This window comes from Mobula hypostoma, chromosome 10, assembly GCF_963921235.1.
Source record: "Mobula hypostoma chromosome 10, sMobHyp1.1, whole genome shotgun sequence".
Lineage (NCBI taxonomy): Eukaryota > Metazoa > Chordata > Chondrichthyes > Myliobatiformes > Myliobatidae > Mobula > Mobula hypostoma.
Window position 1 is genome coordinate 19133754 of NC_086106.1, and position 22041 is coordinate 19155794.

A 22041-nucleotide genomic window follows, 5' to 3' on the forward strand; every position below is an offset into this window, starting at 1 on the left:
CCTCCCTCCCTTTAGTTCATGCTCCACCTTCCTCTCCCATCAGATTCCATTATCTTCAGCCTTTTGCCACAATTCCATTCCCCATCCGCCTGTCCACCCGCTCACCTGGCGGCCCCTATCACCTGACAGCACCTGCTCTACCCCTTCCCTCGCCTCTTTCCACCGGTCACCTCCCCTCTGTCTTTCAGTCCACATGAAAGGTCTCAACCCTACTTCGTCTCCAGTTCCACTCGAGATAGAGCTTATTCTACGCGCAAGGGCGTTTGGGTATCTAAAGTCTCCATTTCATTATTTGGAAGACGATCGCAACTGCCATGAAACATCGTTTTCTTTTTTCAAAACATCACAACATGTGACCATCAAAATGGAAGTTCGCTCCCAATGTTCACCAAGGCTTCAGAGATACCGTACGGAAATAATAATTTATACGGCAATGACCGGTAAACATCACCATTCAGCGCAGGCTGCCACGCTTTTGTTCCAAAAGTTTTCAGTGTTTAATCATAAAATTTATAACCTCCAAAATTTTACAGCTTTGATGAACCATCCACTTTAAATTTGTGAACCAAATGGAGTTTTCCGAAAATTTTTCATGCGATTCAATCTCCGCACGTTTAAAAAAACTTGACCAATGGTAGAGCAAGTGGTATGACGGCTCTGCGCGCAAACCAATGGGTGGGAACATGCGGACCTCCAAGCAACCAATAGCGACAGGTGGTCTGCATGTTTCTCCAATCCCGCGAAAGATGGGTGGGAAGACCGTCGGTCCTTTTAACCAATGGCGGCAAGGATAGAAACAGGAAGGTGGAACATCTGCTTCACCAAATCTTCCTGATATTTAAACGCAAACAACAGGAATTCTGCAGATGCTGGAAATTCAAGCAACATACATCAAAGTTGCTGGTGAACGCAGCAGGCCAAGCAGCATCTATAGGAAGAGGTGCAGTCGACGTTTCAGGCCGAGACCCTTCGTCAGGACTAACTGAAGGAAGAGTGAGTAAGAGATTTGAAAGTTGGAGGGGGAGGGGGAGATCCAAAATGATAGGAGAAGACAGGAGGGGGAGGGATGGAGCCAGGAGCTGGACAGGAGGTCAGGGAAAAGGGTTACGAGAGGATCATGGGACAGGTACCCTGTGTGCTCAAACCTCAGTCTCGATATTATCATCTCCTCCCTCCTACTCTTTCCTGCATTCCTAAACTACCCCACTTCTCTCTGGATACAATTTTCAGTTGAAATAAGGTTTGTATTATCCCACATACAACCTCTGGTTTTCCCACTGAATGTAAATCTTTTAGACTCCAGATTGTTGTGCTTGAATCAGACAATATTACAACTCACATGGTCTCACTTTCTCCACCCACTGCAAAGCCAATAGTCCAGCTGTCATTTCACCTGTATACACTGAGAAATCATCATTTATCCTCACCTGCTTTTTCATGTTAAAATCAGGCACTACCAATCCTACCCCTAATCTGCAACAGTATTACTGTTTTTGAAACGTCTGTGTAAATTTGTAAATTCCCATAATTAATATTATTTACATAACATTCAACTATATCTTGATTTGAGTTGACTTTCTACTTTTCCATCTCTTTCTGAATAATTTAGGATCCACCTCTGGTGCTTCACACAGTCATGGAGTCAGCCCAGGAAAAGACACTGTATCACTTCGGGCCTCATTACTAATTCCTGTCTTTTCTGCTTTCCCTTCAATAGTCCGTGCAAAATTTCTGAATTTCCTTCTTTCCTTTTCTCAGCATCGACCTAAAAGCTGTTTACTTGGATGATGTTCTCCAGGTCCTTGTAGGTTTACCCAATATGTTAACACAAGCTGTGATCTTCTCAGTTCCAGAGGTGTCTCTCCCAACTCCACCTGCATTGCCACCATTGGTGTTGTGCTTATTGCCCCACTGATTAACCTTACTTTCTTACTTTGGGTTTTTATTTCTTTAATACATGTTGACCATGTGAGTTTTTTATCAAACCAAATTCCTAAAAATTTAAAAGGATCTGCAGTTTCTAATTTTAATTGATAATCAATTAAATGGAGAGATAAAGCTGAGGATTGATTTGTTGATTTAAAAGCAAAGGCAGTGTTTAGTGAGACTGCTGGCAAGCAGAGGCTGATGACAGGGCAAAACTACAGTCAAAACTGCAATGCAAAAGGGGGGCAAAAATCAAAAAAAGGTGATGAAAGTGTTATCTTTGAATTCAGACAGTATACAGAATGAGATAGATTAACTTGTAGCACAGCTACAGATTGGCATGTATGACAGTGTGGGCATCACTGAATTGTGGCTGAAAGAAGATTATAGTTGGGAGCTTGATATCCAGGGATACACATTGTATCGAAAGGACAGGCAGGTTGGCAGAAGGCATGATATGGCTGTGTTGGCAAAAAATTAAATGAAATCATTAGAAAGAGGTGACAGAGGATGGGAAGGTGTAGAATAATTCTGGGTATAGCTAGGAGTATTATAGTTAAGGGTGATGAAATGAGAGCATGGATCAGTACATGGAACTACAATGTTGTAGCCGTTACTGAAATTTGGTTGAGAGAGGGGCAGGAATGGGTGATTAATGTACCAGGTTTTTGAAGTTTTAGAAAAGATAGAGGAGGAGATAAAGAGGGGGTGTGTTGCATTACCAGTCAGGGACAATATCACAGCTGCACTCAGAGGAGACATAATGGCGAGGTCAGAAACTGAGTCCATTTGAGTGAAACTCAGGAACAGGCAGGGTACAATCACACTGATGGGATTGAACTTGGGGACACAGCCTCAAGATTTGGGGGAGTAGATTTAGGATGGAAATGAGGAGGAACTGTTTATCCCAGAGAGTGGTGAATCTGTGTGAATTCAATGCCTAATGAAGCAGTGGAGGCTACCTCAGTAGATATATTTAAGACAAGGTTGGATAGATTTTTGCATAGTAGTGGAATTAAGGGTCATGGGGAAAAGGCAGGTAGGTGGAGATGAGTCCATGGCCAGATCAGCCATGATCTTATTGAATGGCAGAGCAGGCTCGACGGGCCAGATGGCCGACTCCCATATATTTCTAATCCTGGGAAATCCATTCCCGCTATTTTATCTTTGTTGGCTCAGTTTAGAAATTTTTCTGGTTATAAATTGAACCCTAATAAGAGTGAATTATTTCCCCTAAATATGCAGGTTCCTATTTATGGATGTTTACCAATTAAATTGGTGACCGACTTTTTTTTTACATATTTAGGGGTTAAAATTATGAAAGAAGTATAAGGATTTATTTAAGGCTAATTTTTTACCTTTAATTGATCAGATTTAACTTTTGTTTACTAAATGGTCACCAATGTCTCAGTCATTGATCGGTCGGATCAATGCTATCAAGATGATTATTTTGCCTAAACTTTTATATTTATTTCAAGCGGTGCCAATTTTTATTCCCAAATCCTTTTTTGATAATGTTGATTCCAAAATTTCTTCATATATATGGCAGAACAAAAATCCTAGTCTAGGTAAAAGACATTTAGAGAAATCTAAAAGGGAGGGGGGTTTAGCTTTGCCGAATTTTAGATTTTACTATTGAGCAATTAATATTCGATATTTAAAATTTTGGTTAGCGGACTTGGACGTAACTTCAAGTCCACATTGGGTAAATCTTGAACGTAATTCTTTGCAAGGGTTTTCACTTGGTTCTATTTGAGGGACTTTGCTTCCCTTTACTCTTTTTAAATTGTATTAACAAATGAATAAGCCAGTAGTAAAACATACTTGACGTATATGGTTTCAATTTCGAATATATTTTGGGTTGAATCAATTTATTTTAGCAAGTCCTATTATCTCTCGTTTCTTCTTTCAACCCTCTATTATCGATCAAGCATATCTGGCTTGGAAAACTCAAGTTATGGTATGATTTTGTGATCGACCGTTGGATAATTATTTCATGTCCTTTGAACAATTATCTAGTAAATATAACTTGCCTAGATCTCATTTTTTTTTTAGATATTTACAGATTAGAAACTTTTTAAATACAGTTTCTCCTACCTTCCCGAATTTATATTCAACGGATATTTTGGGAAAATTTTTAGATTTAAATCCTTTTCAGAAAGGTGTAATAGCAATTATTTCTAATATAATTAAGAAAACATGTCCAGATGTATCTAATAAAGTTTAGACTGATTGGGAAAGGGAACTTAAGATTAAAAAAATAGAAAAAATTCTTCAATTAGTTAACTCATCCTCTATATGTGCTAAACATGCTTTGATACAGTTTAAAGTAGTGCATAGCGCTCATATGTCTCAGGATAAATTAGCTCGTTAGTATTCTCATAAAAATGCAGTATGTGATAGATATCACTTTGAGGTAGCTTCTTTAATTCATATGTTTTGGTCATGGTCTTTTTTGAAAAAATATTGGAAAGATATTTTGATACTGCTTCAACTGTTCTTTTTTTATCAATAATAATCAAAAACAAAGTGTTAAAGCTTTTTTTATGGAAAAAAGAAAGAAAAAAAGGACCCCTACTAACTAAAACAGAGAAAAACCCCTAATAACTTAAAAAAAAGGGAAAAAAATACCCATTTGGAGCACAAACCCGGAGCTATAAGCCGTACAAGCATCCACAAAAAAAAGACATCAAACCGCCAACCAAATCCAAATACCCAAGAATCAGAAAAGGACCCTCTTTATTAACTCAAGTCAAATGATAATAACGGGCAAAAGAACCCCACCTTTTCTCGAAGTCAAATCTCGGATCAAAAGTTCGACTTCTAATTTTTTCCAAACTAAGACATAACCTCACCTGAGAGAACCATTGTATCAGAGTGGGAGCAGAGGCATCTTATCATTTTAATAAAATAGCCCTTCCAGCCAGTAATGTGACAAATGCAATTACGTATTGGTCAGATATAGAAATACTGTGAATATGTTGAGGAATTATACCAAACAAAACTGTCAATTTATTAGGTTGTAAATTGATTTTCAAAGCTTTAGAAATTGTAGAAAAAATTGATTTCCAAAATTGTTTCAGTACAGAACACGACCAAAACATATGTGGCAATGTAGCTATCTCAGTTTTGCATCTATCATCTCCTTTGTCAAATAATAACTGTGTACAATTTTAAATTGAATTAGAGAATGACTGGCACAAAACGAAGAAGAGTTAACCAGCTTCAAAATTCGCAACCAATCCTCTGTTATTAAGGTCATATTAAGCTCTCTTTCCCAATCTTGCTTAGTAAAGTAAAGGATAATTATCCTGTTGTAATAGTAAATTATAAATTTTCCCAATAAAACCTTTCAGTAAAGGGTTCATTTTTAAAATAATGTCTAACAGGTCAGAGTCTTGTATATATGGAAAATTACTTAAATATTCTTGTAAGAAATGTCTGACCTGAAGATATTGCAAAAAATGTGAATATGAGAGAGAGTATTTAGTTACTAATTTCTCAAAGGACATCAATCGACCTTCTTGAAACAAGTCCATAAAGGAAAAAATTCCTTTATTCCTCCAAAGAGAAAAGGTAGGATCACTAAGTGAAGGTTTAAATAAATAGTTTTGATAAATTAAACTAAGAAGGTTAATTTTTTTAAGATCAAAAAACTTACAAAACTGGTACCAGATTTGTAATGATTGATTAATCATAGGATTTATATTTAGAATAGAAATTTTGGCTAATTGTACAGGTAAAGGAGCTCCTAATAACAAAGTTAATAAAATTGTTTCACAATTTTCAATTCCAAATCAACCCAAGATGATCGTTCCTTTTTATCCGTCCAATATAACCAAGAACGCGCATAACGTATATTAACCACCCAATAATACCTTCTTAAATTAGGCAAAGTAAGACCCCCATCCTTTTTTAATTTTTATGAATGACATTTTCCAATTCTTGGTCTTTTATTATTCCAAACAAAAGATGAAATAATAGAGTCAACCTGATCAAAAAACTTCTTAGTTAAAAAATAGGAATATTTTGAAATACATACAAAAATTTTGGTAAAATCATCATTTTAACTGTATGAATTCGACCTGCTACCGAAAGTGTAAGTGGATTCCATCTAGAAAAAAATTGCTTCATAAAATCCACTAAGGGAACTAAATTAGCTCTATAAAGGTCTCCATCATTTTTAGTGATGATAATACCTAAATATTTAAAAAAATCTGTAACTTTTAGAGAAATGTCATCATATATAGAAGCAGAATCATTTAAAGGAAATAATTCACTTTTATGCAGGTTTAATTTATATCCTCTAAACAATCCAAATTCATATAATAATTTCAATAAGCTAGGAATAGATACTTCGGGATTCAAAACATAAACCAAAAGATCATCCGCATAAAGGGAGATCTTATGAACAGTCCCATTTATAGAAATTCCTTGAATATTTTTAGCTTCACGAAATGCAATAGCCAAAGGTTCCAACATCAAATGAAAGAACAGAGGACTTAACGGACATCCTTGTCTCGTCCCATGGGAAAGATGGAAAAAGGGGGATCTACTGTTATTAGTAATAACAGTGGCAATAGGGCTTTTATATATCAATCTAATCCATTTATTAAAATTGGTACCAAAGCTAAATTTCTCTAAAACTTTAAATAGATATTTCCATTCAACTCTATCAAATGCCTTTTCAGCATCTAGAGAAACAACACATTGGGAGTCTTAGAGAGGGTTGAGAATATAATATTTAACAATCTCCGAGTGTTAGAAAAAGAATAACTGCCTTGTAAAAAACTACATTGATCCTGAGAAATAATTTTAGCTGGTATATTCTCCATCCGATTAGCCAGTATTTTTGAAAGAATTTTGGCATCCACATTTAATAATGAAATAGGTCTATATGAAGCACAATCAGTAGGGTCTTCATCTTTCTTAAGAATTAAAGAAATAGAAGCTTCATAAAATGGGGAAGGTAACTCTCCTAACAGAAAAGAATCTTTAAGCATTTCGAACATATAAGGAGTAAGCAAATGTTCAATTTCTTTAATAAAATCCTGCAGTAAAACCATCCAATTCAGCAGCTTTACCAGACTGCATTGAAAGAATAGCTTTCTGAATTTCTCTTTCAGTAAAAGGAGCATCAAGAATTTGCTGATCTTCAACAGATATTCTAGGAAAATCAATCTTTTGCAAAAAAGCATACATATTAGAAGGGTCAGCTTGAAACTGAGATTTATAGAGCTCACCGTAATAGTCTTAAAAATTTTATTAATATCTTCATAATTACAAGCTAAACTACCATCTCCCTTACGAATTTTTAAAATGTGTCTTTTTGCTCTAACTGCTTTAAGTTCAGATGCTAATAGCCTGTTACTTTTATCTCCAAACATATAAAATTAACTTTTTAATTTAAGCAAATTTCTTTCAATAGGGTAAGTTAATAGTAAATTATATTGTGATTGAAGTTCAACCCTTTATTTATGTCCTCGTTGTTCACGGGAATGGTACTGGAGGATTGGAGGAAGGCAAATGTTGTCCCCTTGTTCAAAAAAGGTTGTAGGGATAGTCCAGGTAATTATAGACCAGCGAGCCTCACGCCTGTGGTGGGAAAGCTGTTGGAAAAGATTCTTAGAGATAGGATCTCTGGGCATTTAGAGAATCATGGTCTGATCAGGGACAGTCAGCATGGCCTTGTGAAGGGCAGATCGTTTCCAACAAGCCTGATAGCGTTCTTTGAGGAGGTGACCAGGCATATAGATGAGGGTAGTGCAGTGGATATGATCTACATGGATATTAATAAGGCATTTGACAAGGTTCCACATGGTAGGCTTATTCAGAAAGTCAGAAGGCATGAGATCCAGGGAAGTTTGGCCAGGTGGGTTCAGAATTGGCTTGCCTGCAGAAGGCCGACAGTCGTGGTGGAGGGAGTACATTCAGATTGGAGGATTGTGACGAGTGGTGTCCCACAGGGATCTGTTCTGGGACCTCTACTTTTCGTGACTTTTATTAACGACCTGGATGTGGGGGTAGAAGGGTGGGTTGGCAAGTTTTCATACGACACAAAGGTTGGTGGTGTTGTAGATAGTGTAGAGGATTGTCAAAGATTGCAGAGAGAAATTGATAGGATGCAGAAGTGGGCTGAGAAGTGGCAGATGGAATTCAACCCAGAGAAGTGTGAGGTGGTACACTTTGGAAGGACAAACTCCAAGGCAGAGTACAAAGTAAATGGCAGGATACTTGGTAGTGTGGAGGAGCAGAGGGATCTCGGGGTACATGTCCACAGATCCCTGAAAGTTGCCTCACGGGTAGATAGCGTAGTTAAGAAAGCTTATGGGGTGTTAGCTTTCACAAGTCGAGGGATAGAGTTTAAGAGTCACGATGTAATGATGCAGCTCTATTAAACTCTGGTTAGGCCACACTTGGAGTACTGTGTCCCGTTCTGGTCGCCTCACTATAGGAAGGATGTGGAAGCATTGGAAAGGGTACAGAGCAGATTTACCAGGATGCTGCCTGGTTTAGAGAGTATGCATTATGATCAGAGATTAAGGGCGCTAGGGCTTTACTCTTTGGTGAGAAGGAAGATGAGAGGAGACATGATAGAGGTATACAAGATAATAAGAGGAATAGATAGAGCGGATAGCCAGCGCCTCTTCCCCAGGGCACCACTGCTCAATACAAGAGGACATGGCTTTAAGGTAAGGGGTGGGAATCTCTGTCATTAGGATGTAAATTTCTCCAGATTTCTATCAAACCATAATCAATTAAAAAGCATTTAATAAGTGTTGCCGAATGACTCGGAAGCTGCTGATTGGTTGAACTCTTGTCAATCAAAGGGTTTAAACAACAGTTGAAGTCACCTCCCATCAGCAGCATATATTTATTTAAGTCTGGTAATAAACCAAATATATTTTTAAAAAAAGGATCATCTACATTAGGTCCGTATAGATTAACCAGGACAATTTTTCTATTACAAATTGTTCCTTTAATAATTAACAGTCTACCATTGATATCTGAGACGATATCTTCTTGGATAAATAAAATATTAGATTTAAAAAAAAGATACTTCCTTAATCTTATTTTGACAGGCAGCATGATATTGAAGGCCCTTCCATGTTTTAAAAAATCTATTTTGATAGCCCGTTCTGAATGCGTTTCTTGAGCAAAATTTATATCGGGCTGGAATTGATTAAAAACTTTAAATGTCTTCTTTCGCTTAATAGGGTGATTCCAGCCACGTACATTCGAACAAATAACGTTTATCTGTTTAAGTACCATTGGATATTATTGTTAAACACAATACACGCATCCCACCGCGGGCTAATCAAAGATGGCGGGGATGAATAGAACCAAATAGAAAATGCGCATGCACCGGAACTCCGTAATGGGAAAAAATACAGAAAGTGTGTGAAAAAAAATCCCACAATAAATTGTTCTGAATATTGATTTACAACCTCGCCCTATTACTGCAGTTTTTTGGGTTACCAATCATAGAATCAAGTCATTTAACCTCTTCAGCTCGTCGGATGATTGCATTTCTTACATTGATGGCTAGAAGATCCATTTTGCTGAATTGGAAAGAGATTAATTCTCCCACCACATTTCATTGATTCTCTCAAACTATGTTGTGTTTAAACTTAGAAAAAGTTAGCAGTGTTATTTATCATCTCTCTACTAAATTCGAAAAGACTTGGAGGCCATTTATTCAACATTTCCATATTTTGTAATTTGACCTTTTCCAAACTTATTCCATTTCTTTTTAATATATGTCGAGAGGAGCGGAGTCAACGACACTAATGGTTCCTTTTTTTGATGTTACATAACAACCCATGTCTTTTTTTTCTTAGATTAGTTGATTAACACTGTTTAGGTTAGTTTTTCTTTTGGGGTATATTTTTATATTTTTTTCCTTCTTCATGATTATATTTCTATATTTTTGTATATTATATTTGTATCCTGTATGATTGGGAGATTTAATACCCATGTGTCAACTGGGTTTATATTTAACTATGTTAATTATAACAATGTAATCCCAATAACTTTGTATCAATACTATGTTATGTTTATCATTATGAAACCAATAAAAAGATTGAAAAAGAAAGATGGCCTACTCCTGCTCCTGTGTGTTATGTACGACAGACCACCTAATAGCCACCAGGACATTGAGGAACAGATACGTAATCTGATTAAGTAAATGTGTAAAAATAATAGGGTTGTTCTCATGGGCATTTTAAAATTTCCTCATATAAACTAGGACCTTCTTCGTGTAAGGGTTTCAGATGGGGCTGAATTTATTCGGTGCATCCAGGAAGGTTTCTTAAATCAATATGTGCATGGTCCAATGAAAGTAGGGGCCATACTGTACCTGGTGTTGGGTAATGAGCCCGACCAGGGAACTGATCTTTCAGTGGATGAAGAGTGACCACAACTCCTAATCTTTCAGGAAGTTTCAGACTACTGTGCTATTCCATGCCCTCACTTTGGGAAGTCAGATCATCTGGTTGTACTTCTACTCCCTGAATATAGGCAGAGACTGAAGACTGCAGCACCAGTAGTGAGGACCAAGAAGGTATGGACCAGGGAAGTACAGGAGTGCTTACAGGACTGCTTTGAATTGGTGGTCTGGACCGTATTCAGGGATTCATATTTGAATCTGGACTAGTATGCCGCAGTTGTTACGGACCTCATTCAAACCTGTGTGGATTTTTCAAGATTTTTATACTGAACTTTATAAATCTCTATGTCCAGTAGATTCTTCCAAAGTGAATGCTTTCTTACAAAAGATTGCTTTTCCTAAAATTTCTGTTGAGGATCAAAAAACTCTTGATGTCCAAATTACTGAAGCCGAAATTTATAAAGCTATTTTCTCAATGCAATCTGGTAAGGCCCCTGGACGTGATGGCTATCCTGTAGAATTTTATAAAAAATTTGGAAAATTGCATGCTCCATATATGTTGGAATTGTTTAAGGATTCACTTGTGAAAGGTGATTTACCCTCTACTTTTTATGAGGCTTCTATTTCTTTAATTATTAAAAGGGATAAAGATCTTGCTGATTGTGCCTCATACAAACCTATTTCATTATTGAATGTCAATGCTAAGATTCTGTCAAAGATAATGGCCAATCGGTTGGAGAATATTTTATGTAAAATTATTTTTAAAGATCAAACAGGCATTATAAAGGGTCTTTATTCTTTTTCGAATGTTTGGTGATTATTTAACATCATATATTTGTCCTCTTTTAAAACCCCACAATGCGTTGTCTCTTTGGATGCTGAAAAAGCATTTGAGCGAGTTGAATGGAAATATTTATTTAACGTTTCAGAGAAATTTGGCTTTGGTATTAATTTTAATTATTGGATTAGAATGATATATAAAACTATTGCTACTGTTATGACTAATAACTGTAGATCCCCTTTTTTCAGCTTTCACGGGACAAGACAAGGTTGTCCATTAAGTCCTTTGTTATTTAATTTAATACTAGAACCCCTTGCTATTGCTCTTCGTGAAGCTAAAGATATTTTTGGGATTTTTGTGAATGAGACCATTCATAAGATTTCTCTTTACGCTGACGATTTACTGGTTTACATATCCAATCCCCAAAAATCTATTCCTGCCTTGCGAAAATTATTTAATGAATTTGGAGATTTTTCAAGATATAAAATAAAATTTAGTAAAAGTGAACTGTTTCCTTTAAATGAAACTGTGTCTATATATGATAATTCTCCTTTCAAAGTCACAGATTCCTTTAGATATTTAGGTGTTATAATCACTTAAAAATGTAAGGATCATTATAAAGCTAATTTTGTTCCCTTGGTGGATTCTATGAAGTATTTATTTAGTAGATGGAACCCACATACCTTTTCACTAGTTGGTCGCATCCATATGGTCAAAGTGATGATTTTACCAAAATTTTTATATTTATTTCAGAATATCGCAGTTTTTCTGACTAAGAAGTTTTTTTGATCGGATTGATTTTATTATTTTATCTTTTATTTGGAATAATAAAAGACCAAGAATTAGTAAATGTCACTTACAAAAGTTGAAAAAGGATGGAGGTCTCGCTTCGCCTAATTTAAGCATGTATTACTGGGCCATTAATGTGCGATATATGTCCTTTCGGTTTCACTGGGTTGATAAGAATGATCGGGCAATTTGGGTAGACTTGGAATTGAAAGCTGTGAAACAGTTTTATTTAACCTCGTTATTGGGAGCTGCTTTACCTATACAATTAGCTAAAGTTGCTAATTTAAATTTATACCCTGTGATTAAGCATTCTTTACAAACTTGGCTCCAGTTCTGCAATTTTTTTAATCTTAAAAAATTTAAACTTTGTAGTTTAATTTTTCGAAATTAATTTTTTAAGCTTTCTTTGAGTGATCCAATTTTTTTACTTTGGAAAAATAAAGGTATTAATTCTTTTTTTGGATTTATTTAAAGAAGATAGACTGATGTCTTTTGAACAATTAGTTGATAAATATTCTCTTTCATACTCAGTTTTTACAATACCTTCAAGTTAGACATTTCTTACAAAAATATTTCAGTAATTTTCCTTACATATTGGATGCCGACCTGTTGGATACTATTACGAGTATGAACCCTTTGATGAAGGGTTCCATTGGAAGAATTTATAATTTATTATTACAATGGGATAAGCGTCCTTTATTTAAGATTAAACAAAATTGGGAAAAGGAACTTAATTTGACTTCTATGACGGAGGACTGGACGCGGATTCTGAAATTGGTTAACTCTTCTTCGACCTGTACTAGTCATTCACTGATTCAATTTAAAATTGTACATCGTTACTATTTGACGTAGGAGATACTATCTAAAGAGTTTCCTAATGTTGATAGTTATTGCGATAAATGTAAAACTGAGACAGCTACACTGACACACATGTTTTGTTCCTGTTCTATACTAGAATACTTCTGGAAGTCAGTTTTTTCTACAATTTCTAAAGCACTTAAAATTAATTTACAACCTAACAAATTAACTGCACTTTCTGGAATAATTCCTCAAAATATTCACGGTATCTCTTTGTCTGACCAACACGTTACTGCATTTGTTACATTAATAGTTAGGAGGGCCATTTTGTCGAAGTGGAAGGATACATCGGCTCCCATTCCGTCACAATGGTTCTCTCAAGTGATGCTATGTCTTAGTTCGGAGAAAATTAGAAGCCGAACCTTTGAACCTATGTTTGATTTTGAGAAAAGATGGGGTTCATTTGCTCGCTACTATCATTTGAATTAATTGATAGATTTTCTCCACGATCGAATTGTAAATTTTTGGTACATTTTTTTTTCTTGCTGGCAGTTTGATGTTTATCTTTAGAAGCTTTCTGTATGACGCATGGCTCCGGTGTTGAACAGCAGCTGGGTTTTTTTCCTCACTTTTCCTTGCTGAGGGGTTTTTTTCCTCTTTCTTTGTCACCAAATTTTTTTCAATCTTTAAAACAATGTTTTCTTTTTCTTAAGACATTGTAAGTGTTGCCTACTTCCATGTACTCTTGTTAGTTTTGGATAATAATAATAAAAAGTTTTGAAAAGAAAGAATTGCTGTTCATTCCCAAGCATAAAGCCATGGATGAACCAGGAGGTATGTTGTCTGCTGAAGGCTGGATCTGTGGCATTCAAGGCTGTCGACCCAGATCTGTAGCAGAAAACCCGTTATGACTTATAGAGGCTACCTCACGGGCAAAGAGACAATTTCGAGCGAGGTTGGTGGCAACATCGGATGTACAACTCTGGCAGGGTTTGCAAGACATTACTTTCTACAAAGCAAAACCCAAAAGCATGAATGGCAGCGATGCTTCACTACCAGATGAACTTAACGTCTTCTATGCCCACTTTGAAAGGGAGAATATAACTACAGCTGCAAAGATCCCCGCGACCTCTGTCTCAGAGGCCGATGTTAAACTGTTTTTAAAGAACGTGAACCCTCTCAAGGCATAAGGCCCTGATGATCTACCAGGTAAGGCTCTGAAAACTTGTGCCATCCAACTGGTGAGAGTATTCAAGGACATTTTCAACCTCTCACTGCTATGGGAGAAGTTCCCACTTGCTTCAAAAAGGCAACAATTATACCAGTGCCTAAGAAGAATAATGTGAGCTGCCTTTATGACTATCGCCTAGTTACACTCATATCTGCAGTGATGAAATGCTTTGAGAGGTCAGTCATGATGAGATTGAACTCCTGCCTCAGCAAGGACCTGGATCCACTACAGTTTGCCTATTGCCACAAGAGATCAACGGCAGACGCAATCTCAATGGCTCTTCACACGGTCTTGGACCACCTGGACAATACAAACACCTATTTCAGGATGCTGTTCATCGACTGTAGCTCAGCATTTAACACCATCATTCCCACAATCCTGACTGATATGTTCCAGCACCTGGCCCTCTGTACCTCCCTCTGCAATTAGATCCTTGACTTCCTAACCAGAAGACCACAATTGGTGATAATATCTCACCTGCGGCCTCTTTAAGTCATATGTTTTGGTCTTGTATAAAGCGAGATAACTTTTAGAGAGATGTTTTTAAAACGCTATCAAAAGTCTTGGATCAGGACCTACAACCTAACTTACTTACGGCAATCTTTGGGATTATCCCATCGGAAGCAGGAACTATTCATGTTTCCGCTCAATGTATGATAGCCTTTTCAACTTTATTGGCTAGGAGAGCCATTTTAATGAAGTGGAAGGATTCTAATCCACATACTGTCTTTTTTGGCCTTCCTCCATTATGTCCTGTTTTAGTTTAGAGCAAATCTGGTGACCTTTTATTCAATATTTTCATTTGATTTGATTTCTTACGCTCCCAATTTTTTTTTTTTGAAGTTTTAGATTTGATCAGAAAGTCTTCCCTTTTTTTTGTCATATCCTCAGAATGGACTGCCCAGTCCCTTTTTTCTCCCTTTTTTCTTATAGTTTAGTGTTTTTTACCTTCATTTTGAAAATATAAAGTTTTTTTTCTCTATGAATTGTTAAAAGGAGAATTAGTTGTCTTTTTTAATTATATATTACATATTTGCTTAATACTACGTATGATTTTGATAATGTCTATTTCACTTTCTGTTTGTATTGTTATTGATAGATATATTTCAGATAAATCTCCTCTTGTTTGCATATAGGCTCTTTTTAAATCAATAAAAAGATTAATAAATAATGAAAGAATATCTCACCTTTGCTGACGATCAGCACTGGTGCAGTTCAGGGGTGTGTGCTTTGCCCACTGCTCTACCTTCTCGATACCCATGACTGTGTGGCTGGGCATAGCTAAAACAGCATCTATAAATTTGCCAGTGACACGACCTTTGTTGGTGGAATATCAGGTGGAGACAAGAGAGTGGACTGGAGTGAGATATGCCAACTACTGGAGTGGTGTCGCAGTAACAACCTTGCACTCAACGTCAGTACGACCAAAGAGCTGATTGTGGACTTCAGGAAGGGTAAGACGAAGCAACACATCCCAATCCTCATAGAGGGATCAGAAGTGGGAGAGTGAGTCGTTTCAAGTCCCTGGGTGTCAAGATCTCTGAGAACCTAATCTGGTGCCAACATATCGATGCAGTTATACAGAAGGCAAGACAGTGACTGTACTTCATCAGCAGTTTGAAGTGAATTGGTTTGTCAACAAAAACATTCAAAAACCTCGACAGATGTACGGTGGAGAGCATTCTGACAGGCTGCATCACTGTCTGGTATGGGGAGCTACTGCACTGGACTGAAAGAAGCTGCAGTGGGTCGTAAATCTCCAGCTTGCATACTAGCCTACAAAGTACCCAGGACTTCTTCAAGGAGCAGAGTCTCAGAAAGAAAGTGTCCATTACTAGGACCCCCAGCACCCAGGGCAAGCCGTTTTCTCACTGTTACCATCAGAAGCCTGAAGGTACACACTCAGCGATTCAGGAACAGCTTCTTCCCCTCTGCCATCCGATTCCTAAATGGACATTGAACGCATGAACACGACATCACTCTTTCAATATATATTATTTCTGTTTTTGCACGATTTTTAATCTCTTCAATACACATATACTGTAATTGATTGATTTTTTTCTTCTTCTTTTATATTATGTATTGCTTTGAACTGCTGCTGCTAAGTTAACAAATTTCACGACACATGCCGGTGATAATAATCCTGGTTCTGATTCTGATTGTGATTTTATTTGCAGACAGGGATAGATGTGGTCCTTGTGGAAGAGTTTTAAATTGAGGTCAAGGTATTTACAAGGGCATTTGGCAGGAATTAATAAGTGTTGGTTGGGAACATCTTTTCTCTGGCTGACCACATCAGACATGTGGAGGGTGTTTAAAGAGCAATTGCACAGAGGGCAGGAAAGGTATGTTCCTGTCAGAAGGAAGGATGGGGATGGAAATACAAGAGAACATTGGATGTCTCGGGAGGTGATGAATTTAGTCAAGAAGAAAAAGAAAATGTATGTAGAGCTTCAGAAATTAGCACATGAGGAGTATAAAGAAGCCAAAAAGGAACAAAAGAGAATGAAGAAAGCCAGGAGAGGCCACAAAATGTCCTTGTCAAGTAGGATTAAGGTGAGTCCCAAGGCATTCTTGTGGTAAACCATATATATATGTTGTAACTGGGTTACCTGTCTGGACACACCCCGCTGCTGACTGTCCCTGTGGCTCCTCCCACAGACCCTGAATAAAGGCGATTTCGCCATTGCTCCTCCTCCTCAGTCCAGGGGGCAGACACTCAGCATGGAGGTCACATTTTACTGCGAATAAAAGCCTTTCAGTATTTACCCTACTTCCAGTCTTTTGGAGTAATTGAAGGTGCATCAACTTTACTCACAGTAATTTTAAAGCATCAAACATACCTGAGACCTGACAAGTTAGACCTCGAACCACAAACACCTGAAGCTGGAAACGCTTTCGAACTCTGGCTGGCTTGCTTCGAATCACACCTAGAGGCGATTAAAGCAACCGACTCCACAGCGAATCGCAGAGTTCCACTCTCCAGGGTCAGTCCACGGGTCTACTCGATGATCAGAGACCAGCTGAGCTACGACGGCGCGATGAGCGCACTCAAAGGACAATACCTGTGTCCGGTAAACACCGTCTACGTGCGGCATCGCTCAGCGACTCGGCACCAGCGGCCCGGGGAATCAAGTGCTGAGTTTGTCCGGGCTCTACAGACGCCCGTGCAGGCCTGCGATTGCCAGGGACTGACGGCAGGACAGCATGCAGAGCTCCGAGTGAGAGACGCCTTCGTCATGGGGACCAGGTCAGTGTATGTGCGCCAGTGGCTATTTGAAAAAGCTGATCTTACCCTACGTTTGGCGATCAAGCTGGCCGACACGCTGGAGGCCGCTCTGCACAACTCTGAGGCTCTCCAGGCACGCGATCCCCCGATGGCCTCGTGGGCGCTGCAGACCCCACAACCCGCCGGCGAATCGACATCGGCTGCTGCCAGTCGCGAGTCCGTGAAGTGCTACTTCTGCAGACTCCAGAAGCACCCCCGGAAACGCTGCCCGGCCCGAGAAACTCCAGCTGCGGAAAGAAGGGCCACTTAGCCAAGGTCTGTAAGTCCAAACTGTGAGCGGGATCGAGCAGCACCGCGTGCGAGACATGGGGATTGCCATCTTACCTGCTGCCATCTTCCCTGCACGCCGCCACCACATGCGAGACATGGGGGCGGCCATCTTACCTGCCGCTATCTTCCCTGCACGCCGCCACCACGTGTGAGACATGGGGGCGGCCATCTTGGTCGGCGCCACCCCCCCCCCACCGCCTACGACCAGCGGGTGCTCACGTGGCACCGCACCGCGCCGGACCAAGACAGCGACTCAACGCTGGCCTCCGTGACCCTCGACCAAAGCGCTCCCCACCAGTTCGCAAAGTCAATGATGGACATCCTGGTGGAGGGGCGCAGGACAAGCTGCCTGTTTGACACGGGCAGCACGGAGAGTTTTATCCACCCGGACACGGTGCAGCATTGCAGACTTGTGATACGGCCGGTAAGTCAGACAGTCGCCATGGCTTCCAGGTCGCAAAAACAGACATCCGGGGGGTTGTGTAGCGACGCTAGTTGTGCAGGGCACAGGATATCGATACTTTACGTTACTGGTCTTGCCTCAACTGTGTGCCCCTGTGCTATTGGGGCTCGACTTCCAGAGCCACCTGAAAAGCGTGACAATGGAGTATGATGGGCCCCTCCCACCAATCACTGTCGTAAATCCCCAATTTTATAGGGATACGTCACATACCCCGCTACTGACCACCCCCACACACCAACCCGCACATCCCACCCAACACCATGCCAACTGCCGCACTACCAACACCACTTGCGGCCTCTCCACCCTCAAGATCCCTCCCCCACCGCTGTTTGCCAACCTGACCCCCAACTGTAAACCTGTGGCAACTAAAAGCAGGAGGTCCAGCGCGGGGGACAGAGCCTTCATTAAGTCGGAGGTGCAGCAGCTGCTCGGGGGGGGGGGGGTCATTGAGACAAGCACAAGTCCTTGGAGGGCGCAGGTGGTGGTTGTTCAGAACGGGGAGAAGAATAGGATGGTCGTGGACTATAGCCAGACCATCAATAGGTTCACGCAGCTTGATACGTACCCTCTACCCCGCATCGCGGATATGGTCAATCAGATAGCACAATACGAAGTGTACTCGACCATAGACCTAAAATCCGCTTACCACCAGCTCCCCATCCACCAGGAGATCCGCCCTTACACCGCCTTCGAGGCAGACGGCAGGCTTTATCACTTCCTGCGCATCCCCTTCGGTGTCACAAATGGTGTATCTGTCTTCCAGAGGGCAATGGACCGGATGGTGGACCAGTGCCAACTGAAGGCCACATTCCCATATCTGGATAACATCACCATCTGCGGTCACGACCGGCAGGATCACGACAACAACCTCCAAAAATTTCTCCAAGCAGCCAAAGCTTTCAATCTCACCTACAACAAGGACAAGTGTGGGTTTGGGACCACCCGACTTGCTATCCTTGGGTGTGTCGTGGAGAATGGAGTCATTGGCCCTGACTCTGACTGTATGCACCCCCTGTTGGAACTCCCCCTTCCCAACACCCTCAGAGCCCTCAAAAGGTGCCTGGGCTTCTTTTCATATTACGCCCAATGGGTCTCTAACTACGCAGACAAGGCCCGCCCCCTGGTCAAGTCCACCACATTCCCCCTCTCAGCCGAGGCCCCCGCGGCCTTCAGCCGCATAAAAGCGGACATTGCCAAAGCAGCAATGCATGAGGTGGATGAGGCCATTCCCTTCCAAGTAGAGAGTGACGCCTCCGACCTTGCACTGCCTGCTACCCTCAATCAGGCAGGAAGACCGGTGGCATTCTTCTCCTGTACCCTTCAAGGCCCTGAAAATCAGCACTCCGCGGTGGAGAAAGAGGCCCAGGCCATAGTGGAAGCTATTAGGCACTGGAGGCACCATCTCGCCGGCAAGAAGTTCACCCTGCTGACTGAACGCGCTCAGTCGCATTCATGTTTAATAACCAACAGCGGGGCAAAATCAAAAATGATGAAATTCTGAGGTGGAGAATCGAACTCTCCACCTTCAACTATGACATCATGTACAGGCCTGGGAAGCTCAATGAGCCCTCCGATACCCTATCCCGGGGAACGTGCACCAGCGCGCCTATCGACCGGCTATACGCCCTGCATGTAGATCATTGCCACACGGGGTCACCCAGCTTTTCCACTTCGTGAAAGCCCAGAACCTGCCTTACTTCCTTGGGGAGATCAGGACGATGACCAGGGACCGCCAAGTCTGTGCAGAGTGCAAACCGCACTTCTACCGAACCGAAAAGGCACAACTCATCAAGGTCAACCGCCCTTTGAGTGACTGAGTATTGACTTTAAGGGCCCCCTTCCCTCCACCGACCACAATGTGTACTTTCTTAACGTTATCGACGAGCACTCACGGTTCCCCTTCACCATACCCTGCCCCGACACCACTACCAAGTCAGTTATAAAAGCCCTGTGCAAGCTCTTCACTCTGTTCGGATACCCGTGCTATATCCACAGTGACAGGGGGTCCTCACTCGTAGCCCTCAGGTCAAAGGGACTGCCGGTCTCCCACTGGCAGGAGGTCCTTCCCGAGGCACTCCACTCCATCCACTCCCTGTTATGCACGTCCACCAATGCCACCCCTCATGAGCGGCTCTTTTCTTTTCCCAGAAAGTCGACCACTGGGACCACCCTACCAACTTAGCTGACATCCCTGGGGTCAGTGCTGCTCCAGAAACATGCGAGGAGCAATAAATACTCCCAGATGGTCGAGAGGGCTCACTTACTTCATGCGAACCCCCAGTATGCAATGTGGTTTTACCTGATGGGCGGGAGGACACGGTCTCCATCAGCGACCTGGTGCCCGCAGGAGCACCGGGCCCCGACCCTGAACACTCCGTGGTGACTATTAACCCCGTATCCACCGATATCTGTACCCACCGGACACCGCGCACTCCAAGCCCCACACAGACACCACAGGACACTCCCATACCGGGCCCGACGCACACGCACGAGGGATGACCAACACCTAACGTGCTGACACCTCAAGTCAGGCCGGAGCCAGCACAACCGCCGTTGCCAGTGCAATCACCACCGGTGCTACGTAGATCACAGCGACGGACTCGACCGCCTGACAGACTTGACCTGTAAATATGCTTTTTAAAATATTGTCAGTCACTTCACCTCGTGGAACTCTTTTTTAAAATAAAAAGGAGGGATGAATGTGGTAAAACATATATATGTTGGAACTGGGTTAACAGTCTGGAAACGCCCCTCTGCTGACTGCCCCTGTGGCTCCTCCCGCAGACCCCTGAATAAAGGTGATTTCACCTTGCTCCTCCCCCTCAGTCCAGGGGCAGACACTCAGCATGGAAGTCGTATTTTACTGCGAATAAAAGCCTTTCAGTATTTACCCTACTTCAGTCTTTTGGAGTTATTGAAGGTGCTTCATTATCCTAATTCTCCGCACCCCATGTCCAATCAAACTGTGGGGACAGGAGCTTCTCCATTCCATGCACGATCTCCCTTTAATCTCTCAGCTGAAAGCAGTACCTCTGTCCCTCTGTACTACAGTGAACAGCCAAGTCAGCCTGAATTTCTGTTCTCACATCACTAAAAAGTGACTTAACAGCATCAGTGCCCTGGAACAGAACTCACTGTGGGGACCAAAGCCTTTGGCCTGCTCGGTGTTCAGCTGAAGGAAACTTTGTGCATCCTGCAGCATCCCCCATCAGAGAGTGTGGAGCTGTTGGTACAAGTACAGGTGACACAGAACTGGAGATCGACCATGAACATGTTTTAATGTGATGACAGCAGGAGAGAGCATTTTGAAAAAGTATGTCAATGCAGGAAAATACAACAGATACTGGGATAAACACATTAGGAGTAGAAAACATTAAACAGTTACTAATCAATGCAAACCAAGAATAGAACAGAACAGCTGTTTAGATGATGGGCACCAGCACCTGATTTGAGCAGAGTAAGTCCAAGAAACAGACATTGCAGGAAGGCACACAGGAGCAGATATTGAAGGAATATACTCCAGGAATAGACATTGGGGAAAACTATGAAGGACCAGACAATGGGAAAAATACCCCTCCACAGAACCAGAAATTGTGGTTAATTGTCAACTTTGTTCATGAGGGAATATGACAGAGATTGGGAATACACGATTGATCTTCAGGAAGGTTGTGATTCCCATGTATGAGACAATTTTAAAATCAGTTATTTGGAAGAATCTGGGAATCAGATTCCAAACCCCACATCTCAGGGATGCACCATGTCAGTCATATGGGAAAATATATGTGGAGCAGATTTTAGAAACTGCACCCAAAATCACAGGTTGTAGGAGTTTCCCTGTGCCCATAACCTGGAGTGCAGAGCAGGTCATGAGGGTGCATGGCACTGAATCAGATACTGGGGACGTTATTGCAGGAAAAGGAGATGACTTGGGACCAGCTCCAAATTTAATTAAAAATTAATTAAGAATTAAGTCACAGTTACATGTTTAATCAACTGACTTTAAACATCCCCGCGGCCATGACGTGATCTGAACTCAGCTGTCTACGTCACAAACTCAGCTTCTTGGTTCCATATGTTTTGCTCAGCAACCAGTCTCCCTCCCAGT

The 22041-nt window shown here is 40.9% G+C and overlaps 1 protein-coding gene across 3 annotated transcripts in view; it reads right to left on the bottom strand.

The window, feature by feature from the left end:
* LOC134352729 (uncharacterized) overlaps nucleotides 1-22041 on the bottom strand; it is a 71183-nt gene that overhangs the window by 15551 nt on the left and 33591 nt on the right. For 2 of the 3 annotated variants that reach the window (XM_063060129.1, XM_063060128.1), the window contains exon 3: nucleotides 17210-17430. The exons of the other annotated variant lie outside the window; for it this stretch is intronic. The gene's annotated coding sequence lies outside the window, so the exon portion shown is untranslated. The remainder of the gene's footprint in view (nucleotides 1-17209; nucleotides 17431-22041) is intronic. 3 annotated transcript variants of the gene reach the window in all.